General features: G+C 50.0%; 1 long non-coding RNA gene across 3 annotated transcripts in view; it reads right to left on the bottom strand.

Annotated features, from left to right (window-relative positions):
• Positions 1 to 7,517: 7,517 nt before the first annotated feature.
• The window catches only part of LOC309686828, a 40,063-nt gene continuing 26,558 nt past the window's right edge, over positions 7,518 to 21,022 (bottom strand). Inside the window, exons 2-4 of one of the 3 annotated variants that reach the window (XR_014270583.1) lie at positions 20,864 to 20,960; positions 20,325 to 20,462; positions 7,518 to 7,931 (exon numbers count right to left, since the gene is read on the bottom strand). This is a non-coding gene — a long non-coding RNA (uncharacterized lncRNA). Of the gene's footprint in view, positions 7,932 to 18,955; positions 19,194 to 20,324; positions 20,463 to 20,863; positions 20,961 to 21,022 lie in introns of those variants that run through there. The other 2 variants (XR_014270585.1, XR_014270584.1) reach the window with 2 other exon arrangements.

The raw sequence follows: 21,022 nt of genomic DNA, 5'->3' as shown, positions 1-21,022 counted from the left end.
AGTCACTTTTGACCTTGCAGGGAAATTCAGATTCAGAATCCGGGCTGGCGGCTTAAGTCACCTCCCGCTGCAGCCCCTGTGAGGCAGATGCGCACCCATGAAGTCTGCATCAGATTAGGGAAAGCCTTTCCTCACTGCTGACGTGTAGGCAGAAAGTGAGCATGGAAATATCTAGAAATATTAAGAAAAAATATCTGGTTATCACAGCCCTTGCTGTACAGAGCAGAAAAGGCCTAGCTGCTTTCTGTTTAAATCCTTGTTTGGCTCGAGTAGCATGTGTACACAACTTTCATTTCCTCTCCTCCATCCCTGCGTTCACCCAAACACACATTTCCCTGGAAGGGGGCTGCCTGGCACTCCTCACGGTTGTTTTCTGACTACAACAAGCAGCCTCTCCAATACAAAAAAAACCAAAACAACAACAACAAAAAAACCAAACACAAAAAAACCCCAAGAGATGACTGGAGTCAGGCTTTTCCTAGCAGCTCTCCTCTGGCGCCAGCCGGATCCTCTAACCAGAACTGCTTCTACACGGCGGTACCCAGGCTGGGTGCCTGAGGCATAGCCAGGGCTGCAAAACCCCACTGGGTAAGTTTGGGGAATGCTTCGGCGATGGGTCCTCACCCTCCAGCGCTGCACTGCCCTGGCTGTGCTGACAGGCGAGCCCGGGCTGGGGAGGATAAAGTTAACTCTGCTCCATCAGCACAGCCTGTGGAGTAGATTGATTGCAGTGCAGACACATCCCAAATTTCTAAGCCTGCCGGTCAGCCTCGGGACTCGGCACTGATGCATCCCCAGAGAAATCTAAAAAAAAAACTGATTCCATAAAAGTAGCCTATCGGTGTTAACTTCCAAAAGGCTTTTTCCTCCAGTTTATGCTGACAAACGGAACGGAAATGTTTCCCCCCCCACCGCCAGCTATCGCAACGGTCTCGCCCTGTCAGGACCTGCGGCTGCTGAGGCAGAGGTGCAGATTTACAGCACTGGCTTTTGCAGAGTATAATGCTGAGCCTCAGGGATCAAGGGTTATGACATTTTTATGGCCTTTCTTCTCCCCCCCCCCCATACGAATATGAAGCAACCGTAAGGAAAAACATCTGGTTTCACTTTTCTTTTCTCCACCACTGTTCCCATCTGACAAAACCTTAAAAACTTGCCAGTGCTCTCGCGAGCCGTGTGTGCCAGCAGCCTGCAAGGAGCCAAGGCTTTTTTGGTGTCATCGTAGTGAGAGTACACTGCCGTGGAAGGATCGGCTCCATCGTTGCTGGAAGGCAAGACTGCCCAGGCCTCGTCCCACTGACGGGCGCACTGGCAGCCCTCCTCCCTTACTCAAGCAGGCCGAAGGATTGCTAAAGGGCTGCCCCTCCATCTTGATCTCATTACGGGCTGCATCTCCAGAGGGAAACGCAAGCCACTGTGGGGAATACCACGAGAGGAGGCAACGCCTGCTGCGGGCAGGGAAAGCAAGCTGCAAGGAGGAGACGGCCTGCATCACCTTGGAGTCCTCAGGGGGGTTTTGCAGGGCAGCATAAGGGGTTCAATTTATTTCTGAGCAGTGGCATGCTGAGGAAGGTTTGTGCCCTTCTCTGTGCTCAGGGCTAGTCTGCACCAGAAAAGGGAGACTGGCCCAAAAATCAAGGTGGAGGCCCTCAACTCCCAGGAACTACCTGCACCACTCCTGGGTCCAAGTGGGACGCACACTGCCAGTCAGGAGAAGCAGCGTAAAAGACTACAAACTCCAAGGCTGGTCTGGCAAAGGTGGCCAAGTGCCTCCTTCCACAGCTAAACACCAAGAAACACGGCGTAATTGGTTCCCTCAGGTTACCTTATTTATCCGAGGAAAGACAAGATTCAATTATTTCAAGGAATCTGAAAGCATTTCTCCCTTATCTATAGGAGGGGGAGGCATTTGTGCAACAGGCAGTGTAGCAGCTCTGGAAAACCTCCAGAAATAATCTCCTTCTCAGTCTCCCATCTCAGGATCTCCCATCTTCAAACCCCCAGAGGAAGCCAGGAGGACTATTCAGACACAACTCACAAAAAAGGGACAACTGCTGAGTGCTGACCCCAGGGATGTGTTGTTGAGTACCACCAGCTCCCATGGATGCCATGAGATGTGAGGGTGCTTTGCAGGGATGGGGTCCCAGGACTGCATGGTGATGAAGATCGTATGTTAGGCATTAGAAACAAATCTTAACAGTGGGACACCTAAATAACAAAACTAGCCTCCAAGGAAGGTCTGAGGGACAGGAACCAAAAGTGCTCATGTAGAAGGGTATTGAACATCAAGGCGCATGAAGAAAATGTCTGTTCTGTGCTGTGGGCTGCAAGAGAAGACCTAGGGTATTGTTTTCCAGTTTCTTTCTCTCTTTTTGACTGCCCTTCTTAACTATGCCAATAAAATAACACCACTCCCTCCTCTTATTCTTTTTCTTTGTTTACTTAACTTTTTTTCCTCATAGCAACTGCATAAAGCTGAAGCCATCTGATATTTCCAAGTAACCAAGACCATTATTCACTGAAGGCACTGGCCTGGATCCTAATTGCTGCTGGTTTCATACTCAACACAAGCGTTACAAACAGCTGAAAATATCTCTGTACAGTACTCCACTCATGTCAAGGCGACCCTAATTCTTACAAGTCCCCTGGGATACAAATAAAAGTTCATCAACACATGCCTGAGAAAATAGGTGTGCTAGGTATGCTTTGGAAGGACAAACAGCAGCAAGAGAGGAGACAGGATAGAAATACAGGTTTACACCCTTTTCCGAGGCATGCAAAGGGGAGGCAGGTGAAAGGAGTCGGTGGTCATCAGTATCTGCAGGCCATGTGATGGGATGGAGACCTTACAGCTGAGTGACACTAGGACAATGTGGACTTTCCGGATCATCTCCCGGTGCCTGGAGAATGTTTGAGGAGGAGGTTGGAGTGTCCCCCTTCCCACATTACCCTTCCAAGCCTGTGTTCCAGGCATGCTGCTATTCTGGCATTACCTGATTTCTTCATCCTATTTCCCTCTATTCACACAAAGGGGCTGTGTTTCATACAAATCTTTGTTTAAGGCTAAAGAGCATCGTAACTGCCAGGTAACAACATTGCATTACGTGGGTGACAAGGTCAGTGTAAAAGCCCTGCTAAGGAGGAGAAGTCTGTGCTTTGCGCCTCTCCTTGCCAGAGTCACAGAAAGGAGAAAAAGCCAGGGCAGAAAAACATGTGACAAAGTGCAAAATATGGTGCTTTTGTTTTTAATCTACTTCACTGCTATAACCAGAGGAATGCAAAGAAGAAAAATCATAGTGCAAGAACCTGACTATTTCACAACAAAAAAAGATAGTCACTAAAATATCTTTTGGGGGGAGTTTTCTTTTCAAAATACAGTCCAAGTCAGAGATGAGGAGGGGGTGAAGACCAATTTCTTAGCATGTCCCCAGAGTTAGGCACTTATAACACTCCCTCATCTTTTATTGCCCTTACTCTTCAAATCCTGCCCATCCCCTGTGTGATTTTACACCGCCCTTCTGCTCTCCTTCCCATCTATCACACGGTATCTCCCTTTTCCGCTCGCTTCCTCCTCTTCTGTGATCCTCTCATGCATTCCAGCTCCACTCGCTCATCCCAAAGTTTGTTGGAACATCAACATTCCTCCGATGCCTTCAGCCTCTCACTCCACACAGCTGCCTGTGCCCTGCCAAGGGGCTCCTGTCCCGACAGCAGGGCTGTGGGAGCCTAAACCCGCTGCTTCTTGTGGCCAAGTCGATTCAGCCACGCAGAAGAGCAGAAGCTTTGGCAAGAGATTTCAGCCTAGCTGGGGGAGGCAAAGAAGGCACAGTACGAAAGTCCACTGCTTCATACCAGGAGATGGAAATCAGTACAGCTGGTACTGTGTGCTCAGCTCTCAGCCAAAGTCCTTTCTCTCAAGGTTGTGCTGACAGACTACAAAAACAACGGCTGAAAGCACAGCATGAAAGCGAGTGATGGGGAACTTGCCCCAGAAGAAAAAAATCACAGAGAGGAAGGTTTAACGTGTTGTGTTTAGATGTCAAGCCCTTGGCCGGGACTTGTCAAGAGGGAGAATGAAAGGTGGCAATCCAATGCACACCTAATGCTTCTTGATGCACGTGTGTATTTCTCCCAGCCTTTCTACATAAGTGCTCTCTTTAAGACTCAGTCCTTAATGAGTGGCATTACAGAAGGACACCCCAGATCCCCCCATGCCCCATCTGCTGCAAGACAGGAGATATTCTGCAAATTAAGACATGTGGCAAGAAGATTTTTACCAGGAACAAATATTTACCATCGTTCTGGATGGCTGCTATGCCACGCTACATTATTCCTGGCACACTAGAGTGGATAAATATTCTTGGAAAAGTAAGTAGATTTCTGCCATCATCACAAACGGCTGACAAACACTTCAGGCTGCTGAACCCTGTGTCTTCATTTCTTCTTGTCAAGTTGGAGGCCCTACCCTGGGTAGGACTATGCACACAGCTGGCTTCTTATGTGTGCTGGAGGGACAAAAGGGCTAAAGAGTCAGATAAATAATAGCTGTTAGAAAGCTACGGACACCCAGCATGGTGAAACCTGCGTGAAGGGCTGCAGACACATCCCCTGTGCTAACTAGCCGCCTCTTGAGATCTCTCAAGATTTCCACTGCCATTTCGTTTAATCTCTTGTTCAAGTGCCACGTCTACCAGGCAAACGAATTCTCTCTGTTCCCCTATGCCAAGTTTCACTCCAGCATGTCAAAACCACTGCCCTACACTGCAGCATTCCTTTCCAAGTGAACTACTTCCCCCCCCTCCCTCCCGCGGGTCCCGCTGATGGCAGCTCGCGGTTGTATAACTGTGCGCTCCCTCCTTGATAATAGCGAGAACCAGGATTTCCTGGTATGTCAGAAATGGGTTTGCCACTCCTGCCTGTGTGAAAGGGGTGGGACAGGAGGTGAAGCAGCCATCAAGCACTGCAGCTCTTGGTCGTGTCTGTGCACCTTGACATCCCGCCAGGCTATAATAAGAGAGACCTGCAGGGAGCAACATATGTCAAAGTTGGTAATTTTCCTTCCTGCCTTTGCTCCTCGAAACCGCCTCAACTGGATCAACGCCCGCCCAGTTCCTTCTTTGGATAGCCAACGAAGCATGCACACCGCAGGAGCAGCTGCCAGCTCTGCTGGAAAATGTACAGACCGAAAGATCACCTGTGAGTGCGCAGCCTTGGTGTGAGCTGTTCTGCACGTCTGCAGCTTGACAATGCTGCTGCGGCTTTGGGAGACAGCAGCAGCCGACCGCAGCGCCGATCGGCCACTCGCCGTCCACAGCCAGAGGCGCCTCTAAGAACATGCTCCCTGCAGCATGGAGACCTTGCAGAAGATCTCCCTTCCTCCCAAACTTCCCCTCATTTTTAAACTGAACCATGCTAACAACCCCTCCTCTCCCTTTCCCTCCCCAGGCAATTTCCAGTTTCCCTGGACAGCCACGGTGTCAGTCCACATCTGGAAAGGGCATCCCTGGACTGTTTGCAGCTGGATCAGAGCCAGATGCAGGAAAAGCTTGAAATCTCCCTTGCACTGTCTTCTTTCAGGCTTCCTTAGGGCACGCGCGCTGCGCTCACACCGAGACCGCAGGTGGCTGCAGGTGGTGCCTACTCGTGCCCCCAGAGCTGTCAAAGCAGATTTGCTTTGCCTGTCCTCCTCCCTCCTGCCTCCCTTCCCCCTTACTTCACGCTTTCTAAGCCCGTATGTGAATAAGGGATTTGAAGGCCATTTATATCTGTGACGTTTATTCCAGGGAAAAAGGGAGCATCACATTACCGGTTTTGCCACATTTTCTGCATCGAGCACAGGCAGGCTCACAGCACTGCTCAGCGCTGGGACGCTCTTGGAGCCAGCAGTGGAGAGTCCAGCAGCAATTTAACAGGATCAGGAAAGACCATGTACTCAACGCTGACTAATTCAGCGGATTTATTTTTAAATGCCATATCAAGGCTGGCATGGCATGAATGGAGAAGCACAAACCCACCGAGGTCTAGAAGGTGCTCCGAGCTGTGTGTTGCTTTATACCTCTGTGGTGGTCTCTGCAAGTGACTCAGAAAACCCTGTTTAATCAGACTCAGCTCCTGCTATCTGTTAAGTGAGACACTATAGGGACTGGGTATTGTAATGTATTGCAGAACAGAACTGCCTTTGATTTAGTGTACGTTGTGTGACATGTCCCATTGCCATCATTCACAGCCATCAGAGTGAGGCTTTATGGCTCCTTTTCTCTTTGGGGCATAATGACTCATTGCGGTGGATGAGTGGGCCACACTGGCCCTCTGCATCCCCCCAGCTCCGAGTCACAGGCTGGGATTATAGGGACATGTTTAGGATTACACTGTTCCAGAAACCTCCTTGTCTCCCGCCTTTGCCAGTATCTTTGCTAACAGAGGTTGTGTACACTCTCGGATGCGGCAGAAAGGATGGGAATTCGGGGAACAGCCAGGGACTGTGTAGCCAGGTGTCTGGTCAAAGGTACCTATCGATCAGCTTGGTTAGTGACACCCAGGCACACAAAGAGGGGATGGCATAAATCCATCCTTCCTCGTGCCAGGAAGTCTCTTAACAGTAAAACAAAAGTGTGTCCTGGCAGCTGGCGTAGGCGGGTGTTTTGCAGGATGCCTGGTGCTTCTGAACAGGCCCTCCTGACGGCACAGAGCCCGGGCGTCCTTTTACAAACCTTTGAGGTGCGCTTTTTGAAGCAGTTGCATGTCTGTTGCGGTGGGACGGCAGCCTTTTCTCTTGAAGACATCACTTGCACCGTGAACCCAGCAAAATGCATCTCAGCATGGCGGCTCGGGGCCGGGGCCCTTCTGCCTGCCTACGCCAGACCCGGCTGCAGGCAGGGGGGAGAGGGAGAGGGGTCCAGACGAGCCACTGCCGGGCAGTGCCGCGGGCAAGGGCAGGACAGGGTGCTGGGGTGGGGGCAGCGGGGAAGAGGACGCCTCGTTAACGAAACGGGGTTGGTAACTGCGTTAGCCTGGTGGTGCTGGAAATCAGAGATGGGGAGCAGAGCTGATTACTTCCTCCTGGCAGGGTGGTTTCGCTCACCTCTCACAAAATCCCCGGCTAGGCAGTACCTGCCATTTTGGAAGAACATCTGCAGTAGCCCTAGGGGATGCATACCCCGCTCTGCTTGGGAAACACCTCCCTGGGTGCTTCAATGTGTTGCCCAGACTACTGCTGCTGAAATGTCTGACTCGGTTTTACAGGGATGGATACAGTCACACACAAGCATCAGCCTTTGGAAAGTGACTCAGAGAGTCAGCTACAGACTTTAATGAAATGCGTTTTTGAAAAAAGGAAGAAAAAAATGAAAGACGAAGGGCTAACATCAAAGTGAGCAACAGAGGACCCAGAAACCGATGGATTTCACACTCGGTCGATTGTTTGAATTAATTACAGGGAAGGAGCTGTGAGAGTGTGTGTACCGCACGGCTCCCCCCGCACAGCTGGAAGCTCAACTGTTAGCGAGGCCACGGGAATGAGGTGTTGCAGAGGATCCGGTTGCACCATACATTTCCCCACCTTGCTCAACCTCCCCAGGTGAGCGTCTGGGTTTGGTTTCTGCGGCACCGCGCCGTGTGCCCGAATTCGTCAGGGGCGGGCGTGTTTGTGCCTGCTGCCCGCCTGCTGCCTTTGCCTCCCCGCGGGGGGAAGCGGGGAGGAAGCAGAGGGATGGCTGGGTTTGCATTTCACAACCGCCTGCACAACCCAGGTTGCTGTGCGCATCCCGCGGCTCGGCCTCTCGGGCGCAGTGGGATGGGAAGCGGGAGGGAGTGTTTACACAGCTCGCTGGCCGCTCTGCAGTCACTATAGCAACCCCCGAGGGTCAGTTTATAGTAGGAGAGGAAGTTCACTTTTGGGGAGTTCATCTTTCCAACGCCAGCATCAAGAATGGCTGAAAAACAAAAGGCCAGGCGGTGGGAGGAAACACATTTAAAGGAGCTTCCTATGTGCAAAACCACCCAAACTTTCTCAGTCACCAGGAGATGCTGCATTCCTTTCCCCCCCAGTCAACCGCACGCCATCATCCAGCTGATGCCTGTGCGGGAGGGGTATCTCCCCTCTCCCGCAGATGCCTGTGTGTGTTTGAGAGCAGGATAGGGGTAAATCAGTGCAATCACAGAATCACAGAATGGTCAGGGTTGGAAGGGACCTCTGGACATCTTCTAGTCCAACCCCCCTGCCAGAGCAGGGTCACCTACAGCAGGTTGCACAGGACGGCGTCCAGGCGGGTTTTGAATGTCTCCAGTGTGGGAGACTCCACAGCCTCTCTGGGCAGCCTGTTCCAGTGCTCTGTCACCCTCAGAGTGAAGAAGTCCCTCCTCATGTTTAGGTGGAACTTCCTATGTTCAAGTTTGTGCCTGTTACCTCTTGTTCTATTCCTGGGCACCACTGAAAAAAAGACTGTTCCCGTCTACCTGGCACCCTCCCTTTAATTATTTCGAATACAATTTGGAGCCGTGCTTCCAGAAACACTGCCGTGCTGGCACACCCATGCTGAGAGCCACGGGACTGATGTCCAGAGCGTACTCACTGCACGTTCTGGCTATGCAAAGGCTGCTAGCAGACCATTGCAATGTCTCTCATGGCAGGAAGAAATAATAGGCACTGCTCTTTCTGGTCTGGAGGTAAACCAGCGGATGTCCATGCATTTAAACATGGGGGCCCTATGTGGAGTCACGTGTTTTTTGGAGCTGAGACTTAGTCTGCTTTAGTGCTGCCAGTGGTACCCTGATTAAATCTGAAATAAATGACAGACATCTCTGAGGTGGTGCCTAGGGAAACACCCTCTTTCCAAACACTGCTGTCTTCACCAGACAGCTCTCCTTGACCTGTGTGGCTCCTTGTTCTGTTGTATCTCACTACCAAAATGGCCTGAATATTGCCCAAGAGCTGAAAAAGCATCTGTCAGCCGTTGTTATAACAGTGGGACAGTGTCAGAGTGCGGCCACCTTGGGGGATTGTGTTTTTTCACGGAAAGAGGTAATAAACAGCACTTCCTCAGCCACAAGGCAAAACAGCCCGTGGCCTGAAGCTGGTCTCTCCCTGGCAGTTCCCGTCACTGGGTCTGAAGCAGCAGAAGACAAAGGGCTCGTTGGGGCACTGGGGACTGGGGGGGTTAGTTTAAAAGAAGGTCCAGCCCCAGCTGAACAAGTCCAACACTAGATGGGAGAACACGCCCCAAACTTGCTGAGCTCACTGCTCTGCATCGCGCTCCACAGTTTCAGAGCAGGGTTTCAGTGTACCTACCCTCCGTGCCACTCCTGTGTGATGGATATAAGGTTATAAATGGATCCCTGCACTCAGCAGCTACTGGAGAAAGGGCCCTGAGGAGTCCTGTGCTTGGTTGAGGACACAGGGGACATGCAATGGGTACTCCTGTGCCTGGCCTTGGCCAAGGTGGGGAACGTAGAGAGAAGGAAGCCCGGGGAATCCCAGGGAGGTGTATTGACTGTAGAGTGTCAGGACTACACATCCCAAAGCCTGCTTTCCCCTCTAAAATGACAAGTTACATCAGCTAAGGATCTTTCCAATAAAGTTCCTTCTTCTGTCCATGAAGATCTGTCCGCCAGCGTTTGGCTGCTGGCTGGCTGGGAGATAAGCTGGGTCATGGCATGTTGCGCTGGAGCCTGCTGTGCAGGCAGAGCTTGGGGGAACTATCACGGGTGTTGCCCAAAGGACCGGGTTCAGCAAAGAGGCAGCAAACTATTACCCAGGGGAAGAAAGCGGGATAAAGGGAGGACGTGGGGAGGAGAGTCTGTGAGGATCTGTGCATAGGAAGACTGAGGATTGCAATACATTATGCCAGCAAAAAACAGGCAGAAAGACACACAGAATCGTGGAGAAGCACAGGCTCCAAGGAGTGGACACTGACACAATGAGGCACTGTACAGGAGAAAGAAGGACGACACGGATGGGAAGGAGTGAGCCACAGCTGAGGCCCACGAAAACAGAGTGATAAAAAGAGAGTAAAGATGATGAAAATGAGTGTGGGTGCTGCAGGGGAGGAATGGCAATGAAGGCAGCAGAGATAAGAAGGGTGGCTTTGTGGGGTGAAGGAATTCATCTGGCCATACAAAGATGTCAGATCCATTCAAGAAACAGATGCATTGAAGGTGCAATTCAGCTCGTCCCAAAGCAAATGTCAGATACATTGTGCATCTCTCTGAAAAGGGGACCTGTGGTAACGATTCCAGAAGAAGACATCCACACTACGCAGGTCAAATTTCAGTGAATGAATCCTTTATGCCTAATAATCCTCTGCTCTTGGGTGGCAAGCAGAAGGGCAGAGCTCCGGGGTGAGGGCTGTGTGTGTGTGTTTGAGGGTGATCTCCTGGGAGATTTTCCCCCGGGCCTGGGTGTTGCCCAAGGAAACATGAGTAGGTTTCAGTGCTGCTTCACTCCTGAACTCGTCAGCAGGGAGGGTTCTCCCAAGGAAACTCCACAGGTGGGTTTCACTTTTGCTGGCAACACCCACCTCACACGCTCAACCCCACAGGCTTTGAGCAGGGGATGCACGGAGGTTGGTAAAGAAAAGGCTATGTCTGGGAGCAGTGGGTGAACCTGTAGGACAAACCACGAGGGTCAGCAGCACAGCCTGCAGGCTGACGTGGACCCTCGCCCTGCCAGTGGCTACGGCACAGCAGGGATGCCCGCAGGATTAGGCACTGCCCCTATGTGGCCATGGCAAGAGGGCTTCAGCATCTCTTAAACGGGCTGGGGTTCAGGCCCTGGCTTGGGAAGCCCTTCTGCCATCGCCCTCTCCTTCCTGCTCTGTGTGTGGATGAGTCAAAGCAGCTCCTGGTGTCCTCAGTGTCACCCGAGCCCCACGCAGCCTGCTGCTAGCCCTGGTTACAGGACAGACCTGCCTGATCTCCTTATGGTGATTAACAATGGCCCTTCAGATGGTTTAATGTCACGAGGAGTCTTTCTACAGGCTCGGCTCGTGTCCCAGAGCAGCGAGATGTGCTTCCCACTCCTTTTCCCATGTGGGTGAGCAAAGGTGGCTCATCCCTCTGCCCTGGGCTCAGTCCTGCGGCACCCCCAGCTCCCTGCATCTGCCTCGCTGTACAGCCCATGCACAGCACATGGGGATGCTGCAATATCAGCTGAACTGGGCCACCTAGTATGGAAAAAGCAAGAGGACATCCAGGTGACCAGCAATGCACACAGTGATGGCTCAAAATCTTGGCCTCTTTGGAAATATTACGTTGGAGGGTGGGGGGAGAATGGCGACAGACAGGGAGGTGGAGGACGTGTTGTCAACATTCCTTCATTAATACTGTGTGAAGAAAAATACCCCGAAATAATGCAGTCAGGATTGGCAGCAGTTGTGAGGTGCAGAGCTCTGTGTGAAGCCCCAAGCCAGGCAGAAATTTAATCCAGCTCCCCAGATGTTGCATAAAGGTGTAAAAATGTGAGCTTTGGTACTGGCTCACCATCTGCTTCGAGGTACATGTAACAACACAGTAAATACCGTTCGCATGTATTTGCAGATTTAATGGTCAGATAAGTGGCAAGGATGGTATGAAAAAGGCTTACTTAGAAACAAGTAACGTTAAAACCAGATATCTTCATCTTTGTTGGTACCACTACTTTGTATGGAAATAATGCTTACATTCTTTCGACCATAAGTGGTCATCACAGACAGTAAAAATAATTAGGGTGGAAATAATAAGAAGGATATTATTAAAATTATAAATATTTCTATATCCTCACCTGTGCTCGGGTGTTGCCACTGCACCCACCTCAAAGGATGTTTATTGAAAGAGAAAGAAGAGATTAGAGAGACAGATGACAAAAATGGTATTGAAAGAGATGGAAAAGACATGTGGAAAAATCTTTTACCTCATAGGTTCCTCTGGCTGGTTAGAAAAGGTTTACCCCCACAAGCCTAGAGGAAGCCAAACCAGCCAGCTGCACAGAAAACGCTAGAGAAATATTTCTGTTTGCCCACTCTCATCACTTCTGCTCCAGGGACAACCTCACCAACTTAAACTGATTTTCTCACCCTGCAGGGTTAACCTGCCCCGAGGCACACCTTGTGCCCCGGCTTAGGGCTCCACACATGCAGGTGAGAGATAGCTTTGCCAGTTAGCTTTGAGAAGGATAAGAGCCCTCAGGTCTCAGAATGTGATGCTGGTCACTGAATGATGGTTGGGAAGAAGGTCCCTCTCCGGACAGTTTAACCCTTAATTGTCTCAAGTGAAGAGTTTTGCCTTGGCCCGAAAGCCCTGGGTACTTGGCCACTGCTGCCTTGATCCAGCACAGCACTTCTGCTCTCCCAAAAGCACCACGTGGGAACAAAAAAGCCACTTCACTTTGCTCATGTCGCTGTGCCCGTTTTACTCTCTGCTGAGGATGAAAGCCTGGGGGAGGGTGGGGGGGTGGGTATATCCGTTTTGTGTGAGATGCTGCTGTCTGGGGGAGGAGTGGAAGCCAACTTTCCACACACATTTCGGGGCACCAGTCTGAGACAGCTTTTGGAAAGGGGGTCGGGCGTCAGCAACGCACCTGAATGAGGGGTCATAATTTCTGAAAGGCTGAGAGGCTGGTCACCAGCACCCCGGTGGGAGCTGGCATAGGATGAATCCTTGTGAAAGTGCAGCATCCTCAGCTTGTTCAGCTTAGCCTAAAAGGCAGACCCTCAAAATAAGTCATGTTTGAGACTCTTAAGTGGGAGGAAGGGAGAGTTATGTTTTAACATTTTTGACGCGGGAGTCCAGACAACGCTTCCTTGTGATGACAAGGACCAGTATTTTGTCTTCTGCTTAACACACTGTCAAGAGAAATGGAGTCATGGACCATGACAGAAATTTATCTGTATTGCAGCATCACCTACACTAATAACTGTAATAATTCCTACTCACTTAAGTCTTCTTTTGAAAAAATGCCCTGCATACAGAAAGATTTTCTTATAAGCATGATAGATCCTACATTTTCAAAATGCACTTCTCTGCATCTGGCAAAATCCTCAGGGAAAGGATTTTTTGCTCATCCTTTATACTACTCTGGGGTTTCTCACTGGTGCCTGTCTCATCCTTCCTCTTGAAACAGCCACATTTCTACCAACGTCAGGCCCATCCCACAAATATCCCTTACGGCCGAAGCGCTCCAGAGCAGAGGGGATGCTTTAACTTTTGCTTATTTTTGCAGCTTTCTTATGACTGCTTCCCTTTACATTTGGCTTAGCCTGGCTCCCAAATACCCGGGACCACTTCTCTTTCTGTTTGGGGACAGTTCCACTTTCTCACTCTCATCTGCTGGCACACTGTGGGTGTATTTAGGTTTCCAGCTCTCTACAGGGAAGAGGTTTAAAGATTATAAGATGTCCCTGTAGTAACTGCACCACTTTTCAAACACGAGAGGATGTCAGTATTCATACGAGGCACGGAAGCCCTTACTAAAAAAGAAAAATCCACTACATTTTTGTTGCTTCTTCTTGAAGGTGTCCCTTTAACAGCACTCAACAGCTGTTAAATGGGATAATCGCCCATTATCCTCATGTCACTAATTCAAATGCTAATGACTTTCAGTGCATGAGAGGTTACTCAGCCATCCAGCACCCCAGGTATGCTTTGCATGAGGAGGATGCTGAAGCGATTAAGCTTCCTTCTGGGATTCTAGAAACATTGGAAAGAAATGATTCCAGATGAACTCAGAGAGGAGACGATGTCCAAGACAGAAAGGAAAAACAGGCAGGGAGGAAGCTGGCAGGAAGGATTTGCGTGTTTTGATGCCTCAGAGGGGCTCCATCCCCACGCTGGGAGACCTTGCACCCAGCCCAGCCTCTGAGCCAGCCGATTCAGCCAGGGCTCCATTTGATGCCAAATAACTACTATTTGTACGGTGGCAGTGTTCAGCGAGCCCAAACAAGGGTCGTCATTTCACTGTTGTGGCTAAACCACTGTCCCAGAAGTTGCTATCTACATGGGAACAGAGATACCTCTTCCTAAGGGCCAGGTCACTACCACAAGGTCGCTAGCAGCAGAGGAGCAACTCTGCTCCTGGCTGGGTGACACCAGGCTCAGTGACCCTCCAGCCACGCAACGCAAAGTGCGTACCAAGCTGTTGGTACCCTGCGGGGCAAACCCTCTGGTGCTCCTTGCCTCTGTGACAGCGAAGAGGCTGCAGAAAGCAGCAGCGAAATCTTTAAAATAAACACCACTTTTATGGAGCAGAGCTTGCAACTAAATCCACGCTTGTATGTGAGTGTGTGTGTGCGTGCATACATGCGTGTACAAAATGCAGGTCAATGCATTCATTTGTATTTCACACACGCAACTTCTCCAAAAAATCTCTACAAAAGTATGTAGTGTCTTGTACATGGTAATAACCACAGATTGTATAGTCGCACTGTTAAACGGGTAAGACTATTAGCCGTCAGTGATATCAACACAAAAGTAGAGCCAAAGTTAAGCCTAAAACCCTCTTGTTGTGAAACTGCTGATAATACAGGACCTGCAAAGAGGTGGGTGTCCTTCCCTTGCACAGAAACCAGACAACAGCGTTATGGGTGATGCCAAAGGAAAGGAACAGCGGTGACTTCGGATTCCACTGCAGGCAGTGGTGGACGTGCCTCACCCATCCCTCTTCTTCTCCTGTGATGGTACCCAGATCCCAGACACTGGCATCATCTGTCTAAAAAGTGGCAAGCAGGAGGAGAAAAAGGGAATTAACAGATCACTGTAATACCCTGGAAGGGAAGATAAAGAAGGTGAGGAGGCTAAATGGCTGGAAAAAAGAATAGCTCTTCCACAGCTCTCAGCCATGATCACCTGAAACACTTGTGACCACATTCTCCAAAGGGGTCAATAATCAATGAACACCCAGTTTTGCCTTTTGAGAAACTTATTTTGACATCAAAACATTTCTAAACCTGGTCTTAAGCCCGTGGAGGCCGCTATTATTTAAGGAAATTCACAGGCTGAAGCACCTTCTCAGCCTCAGCATCCATCCTTGGCTTTCCTTTTAACTTTGAAATGATCCTGTATTCAACTCTTCTGGCCTGGTATCTCAAGTCCCCTCAGTATTTCATTCCTAATTCTACTTTCCCAAAATCTTCTCCTCTGAAGAGTTACTTATGGGCAAGAAAAGTTGTTCTCATTGCACGTTCAAATATATATATGTATTTCTGTTGCCATGGCAGTGCTGTGGGTTACAATCGACCATTTTGGCTGCACTAAGTTTAAACGGTGACCAAGTTAACAACTCTTTTGTTTCCTGCAGGGAAATAAAGAACCAATACAGTCAGCTCAATAACAAGTGCTGGGACGTGTTTGCTCCTGTGGGCTTACGGGTGCCCACCAGGCAGCCACGGCTGGTCCCCTCCACAAGCTGCAGGGCTGACCCAGTTTCTCCTTGGAGCTGTCATGGCAACCTCCACGGTCATGTTTGCCGCTTTGCATGGCAAAACTTTCCATTTCTGGCTCTGGTGGAGCAAGAGCACAAAACCGGTGGCAGTGCGAGTGGGAGGGCAGCTCAGACTTTCGCCCCGGGTCCTGCTCTTGAACAAAATCCACATCCATGCTGTGGCACAGGAGTTGGACAGAGGAGGGAAAGCGAGCTGTCACTTACTCTTTTCCATTCTGGTGCTCAGAAGGAAGCACCTTCAGCCTGGCTTGATAAAGAAATTAGGCACATGCAGTCCTTCCGCATGTGCACAGCGTGGGGCAGAGCCTGCCCCTCTTCCCTCCCTGTCCCCCCCAAACTCGAGACCATTGCCCACGCAGACCAAACTCGGCAGAGAGTTAGTACTCTCAGATCCTTGAAGTCCACAGGAAGAAGGACGCACAGGGGCGAGTGATCATGCCTCCACACAGGGGAAGGCAACAGCAGGAGCTGAACCCGTATTTGACATCGGAGAGTCTGCATGAGAGCGGCACCAGCTGAGTAGGACCTCCAGCTCAAAGGTGGTTGTGCATTTACCATCCCCAACCTTTGTTACCTAAAGAGCTGGCGGCTTACAGCAACAAATAAATGCCAGCACTTTACAGTAAAAACCTTGTCAGCACAAACACAAGAGAAAAATGTTCTACGCTGTGGGACATACACCCAAAAATCACTCCTGTGTCACTGGGAGGAGGGAAAAGGAGAAAAAAGAAAAAAAAAAAAAAAAAAGAAAAAAATGGCCGGGGGGGTTGATTTATAAAGGGAAATGAGGCGTAAGGTAATGTGCCCGGACTGTCTAAGCTGAGGCGGGTGCGAGAAAAGCGGGTGACAGCCAGCAAGCACCAGAAGAGCCCAGGCAGCAGAGGGAAAAGCATCAGCCTGCTCAGAGGGAGCGAGAAGCACAGAAAGCGCATGCTAAGGAGTGCCGGGATGACATTTGAAAAGGGGAAAATTTAGGCCGAACGGCAGGAATAGCTTCCTGACAGTGAGATGCATGCATTGGAGCCATCCCGTGGGAGAAGCTCTGGAAGCCTCATCACTTGGCGTGCGAGGACCGAGCTGGAGGAAAGCTGCAAGTCCTGGAAAGGCCTTATCCAAAGCTCGCTGAACGTCAACAGCGAGGCTTGCATTAATTACAGGAGACTTGGCTCAGAGACGAACTCCACAGCCAGGAACAAGCCTGCGGGGAAGAGGGGAACTCCCAGTAGGTGACTGGGTGGCGGCAAGTCCCCCGGCACGAGCACCCCCCTACCCACAGGAGATGGGAAACGAATGGGTGAGCGCAATGGGGAAATAGATGGGGAAATAAAAAATCCCTTCTCCTTTAAGGCAACGTTATCTGTCAGCAAGGAGTTGCTCCGCTTTGGCCAAGGCACAGGCAGAGTCAGGGCTCAGGCTTCTGTTAGTCTGGGCCCCTGGGAAGGCCAGCTGCCAAAAAAAGGGCAATTTTGCTTTAGTCAGGGGGTAGGGCATGTGTGTATGGGGAGGGAAATGAGGGAGAGTGGGGGAGCATGCATGGGGGAGAGAGGGTACATGTGCACTGTGTCTCTGGATGTGCAGCAAGAAGCCCAGCAGGACAGGGCTCAGGACTGGGAGGAGGAGGCGATGGCTGCAGGCAGAAGCCAAGGCAGAAGCAGAGGAGCTCCAGGGGTGATGCCAGTTCCCTCCTATCAAGAAGGAACCTTGTCCGAAGAAACCCATGTTAAAAACAGCCAGGGTGCCGACTCCGTCCCCAGAGCTCACTGAGCCACCAGCCCTCCTCGTCAAAAGAGGCAGGAGGCAATTTCCCCTGCATGGAGGCAAACGGAGTCATTTCGCTTGCAGAGGACTGTCCCTGTGCCCCTATCCCTGGGCAAGCTGCCTGGCTGGCTGTGCCCAGCCAGGCCAGGTGGAACCGCTCCATTGGAGAGCTACAGCACGTAGCCCCAGAGCTGCTGGCTGAGCTCACAGGTACCCTGGTGTGAGCTGAGCATCATCCCACCAAATCCAGTGGCCTTACTGGGAGTGGGCATCATGATGTCACTTCCACAGCATAAAACTGAATTTCAGCTTCCAATCCCATGTGGGTTCTCTTCTACCCCCTGCAAAAACATCTGTGTGCCAAGGGTATCCATCGCGCAGGAGATAGCTGGGCATGGGCAGTTAAAGCAGTAACCAGGCTGTGCACACAGCAGCCCTAGAAGTCCTCATTGCACGTGCCATCCATCTCCCACCCCTGCTTTTACTGCCGTATTCTTTTATTCGGATACACCGCCTTCTCCATTTAAACAGCAAACCCGGCAGGGCAGGAAATGACAGCCCATGCTATTGCCGAGCCAACAGAAACGGAGCTAAAGTAGAAAGCCTAATTTAAGAGTAAAGTACAACATGAAGAGGTTGCACTTATTTCCAGATCATGCATTACAAACCCAGGGAATTCAGAGTTAAAGTTATGCTTAAAATAAACTCAAACTTGTTGAAGTGTGGCAATGTGCAACTAAGGCATACAAATAGCCTTAATTCTGCCCTGCAGTGACACATAACCATATGACTGTGATTAACATGTTTTAGTACTTGTGCTCCTAGACTAGATTACCCTGATAAATTTAATTTTTTTTTTTCATATTCCCTGCTTTGCCCCTCCCCCAACAACCCTGTGCCCCAGCTATTGCCACTAGCACAGATTTCACTGCCTACCAGGAAAAAAAAAGATATATATCGCAGGTCCTTCACATCTGTAATGGCAGCCCCGGGCTAAGCGTTGTCTTGGAAATACCCTCCCTTCTACCGTGGGATCCACAGCCACCCCTGCCCAAGGCTCTGCAGACTGCAACTTAAGCGTGCACCAAGCGAGCATTTACTCCTGCTGAGGAGAAGGGAAGGCCTTTCCTCACACCTTTTATACCACTGTAATCTACACGCATGTATTTATTTTACAAGCCCATTAAAACCTTGGTTTTAAAGTGTAGAGAAAATAAAAGAGAGACAAAGAAGAATCATCTGGATAAACAATTATGGCTTTCTGTCAAGGACTCAGGAGCTAATCGAGTCCAGATCTGTTCCACATTCACATTTACATGCAAAATTGTACTTACTGAGCTAGAAAAAGTCAGATTAGCATCAAGAGTCAGCTCTGGCCTCAGCTACATAGTTCAAACTTTGTGGAGTGAATGGGGGCTCCCAGGGTGTAACAGAGGGTAGTTGGGTCCCAAATACTTGAAAACTGTTTGGCCCAGATGCACGTGAAAGTGGCTGCTCTGCACTTCAGTCCAGTCTGAAATGACTCTCCAGAAATTGTATTTACTTAAGAGTGTGGGTGGCCTGAATTGTCACGATGCGTTTAAATATTTGGCACTAAATCACAGCTGTCCACTTATTTGCACTTTTGCTGCCGGGCAGCAGGAACACCCCTGGAATTAGTCAGCATCAGACGCATTAATGAGCTAAAAGATATATTATAGTTTACAGTTTAGACTTCTTTTGTTCACATAAATACACACCCCATCTCCGCTTCTTTCCCAGAACGGCATCTCTTTTCAAACATGTTGACTTTCTGAGCTTTATTTTATTTGGCCTTTATTAATGAGCTTGCAAAGTTTTCTGTTACGCGGAAAAGCCCCTTGCCCCTAGCAGGCTTTCTGTGCATTACACACAATCCTGAAGAGACTCGTTGTGAGAGGGGAAATGGTCCAGCCTCAGAGAAGTTCCTCTGCACAAGCCAAAAGCCATCCTCTGCATGCGAAGATCCCAAGTAAATATGGAACCAATAACAACCGCAAGCAAAGACCTTTGCATACGGAAAATATTTACAAAGTCCGTGTTACAAATCACATCGGCTGGAGGAAAACGCTTGCATTTATAAATCACAGGCATAATGTAGGTCATGATTTAATAACTCGCCGACAAACTGTATCCAGTACGGGAGGACCGCAGTGTCGGTATCAATTCTTTGCGACTTGTATGCCTAATGGATGCTAATTGCAAATCAAAATCATTTTTTATTAAATGAAACACTGGAAATTTTACCAGGGTAATGCTCTAGCATGAAATCAATGGGAGCCAGTTTTTTGTGTGCGTGAATAAACCAGTTTTTCATAAAAAAAAAAATGCTTATTTGCTGACACTGAAGTTTCTTGTGGGAATACATCACTTTTGTAATTAAATTTTCATCTGGAAGATTTTTCAGGTCAAAAATGGAATTTCTGGTCAAAATCATAGCGGGGAGGAACACACAGGAAGCCAGGCTCTGAACCGAGCACAGCCGAGCCTCTCGCATCCCAAGCACTTGGCTTAACTGTGGAGACAACAGCTCGTCTGCCATATGGCCGCTCCTCGCCTGGTCTTGCTCATTTTTGGCCATGCTCCTCCAGCGCCATTTCCCAGTTCTCCCTCTGGCCCCTTCCGGGTGCAGAAAGTGCAAAGCCATGGGCTGAAAGCATCTTCCTGCTTTGCAATCGTATTTGCTGGGAAACATCCCTGAGCGGGTGGTTGCCTCCAGCTGGAGGAGCACAGAGGAGCAACCCCACCACCAGCAGCCGCTCTCACCCACGCAACAGGATCTGGGAGAGGATGTCTGGCCATATCTGCCTTCCCCTCCGTGCGCAGGAACGTGCCGTATCAGCAGAAAGCACCTTCAGTGAGGGCGTAAGTGCATCTCCCCCCACCCTCCCCGAGCAGCTTCACAGCTTTATCTGCAGCGGTGCAAGGAACGGGGAGACCTGAGCTGCCGGCAACCCTTCCTACCCTCACAGCTTGATTCACCAAGACAGCCCGGCTGCTTTTTGCCACCATAATGACACACCAGAGCTGCAAACCTGGTTTAACCAGCCCGTTTGTGATGCTCTTGTGCCCACAGAGTGGTCCAGAGTAGCCGGAAAGGGCCGGTGAGCCCTTCCATGAGGTCCTCTGCATTGCATACCTCAGCCAGGCTGCTGCAGCCCAGGTGGAGACCGAGCTGTCACCAGCCGCAGCGCACATCCTCATCCTCCGTTCACCTTAGGGAGGGCAAGTCAGAAGTGGTTCAGCTCAGCCACCGCAGCCAAATGAGCCTGCAACGCTGTTAGGAGGGATCAAAATCACATGTGTGTGTGTGTGTGTGCGTGTGTGTGTGGTTTCACGACACCTCCCTCTCCCCACTGCCAGCCACACCAGTTTCCTTAAGGAAAAGCAGAACAGTAGAGCAGAGACCCAAAGCTATGCCGTGATGTATTAGAGCCTTGTTTTTCCCACTGCTTAAAGAACTGACCCAGCCCCCTCAAATGTTCCCAGCATATTTGAATTGTGAGTCAGAGACCACAATGGAGATACTTGCCCAGCTTGACAAAGTTTGAGTAGCTCCTGCCAAATAGTAATCACTGATTTTTTGCTCTGTCACTCATGAGTCCTGTTTCCACTGCCCTAACCATGCAAAAAACACTGCCTCGTTGAGGAAGCGAGGATTACTTGTCGGATGCTTACCTGCAGCATCTCCAACTTCTCCTGGTCCCTTTTGTGCAGAGCACTGCCAACGAACAGGATGGAAACTTGCAGGTATTGAAAACTCATGTATCTGTACCTACAGTGGAAGCAATGAAGATAGAGGATGGAAAGAACAGCAGCAATACTGAAAAGTGAGGC

This window comes from Vanellus vanellus, assembly GCF_965231255.1.
Source record: "Vanellus vanellus genome assembly, chromosome: 2".
Taxonomy (NCBI): Eukaryota; Metazoa; Chordata; class Aves; order Charadriiformes; family Charadriidae; genus Vanellus; species Vanellus vanellus.
This window is presented reverse-complemented; position numbering and strand designations above follow the sequence as displayed.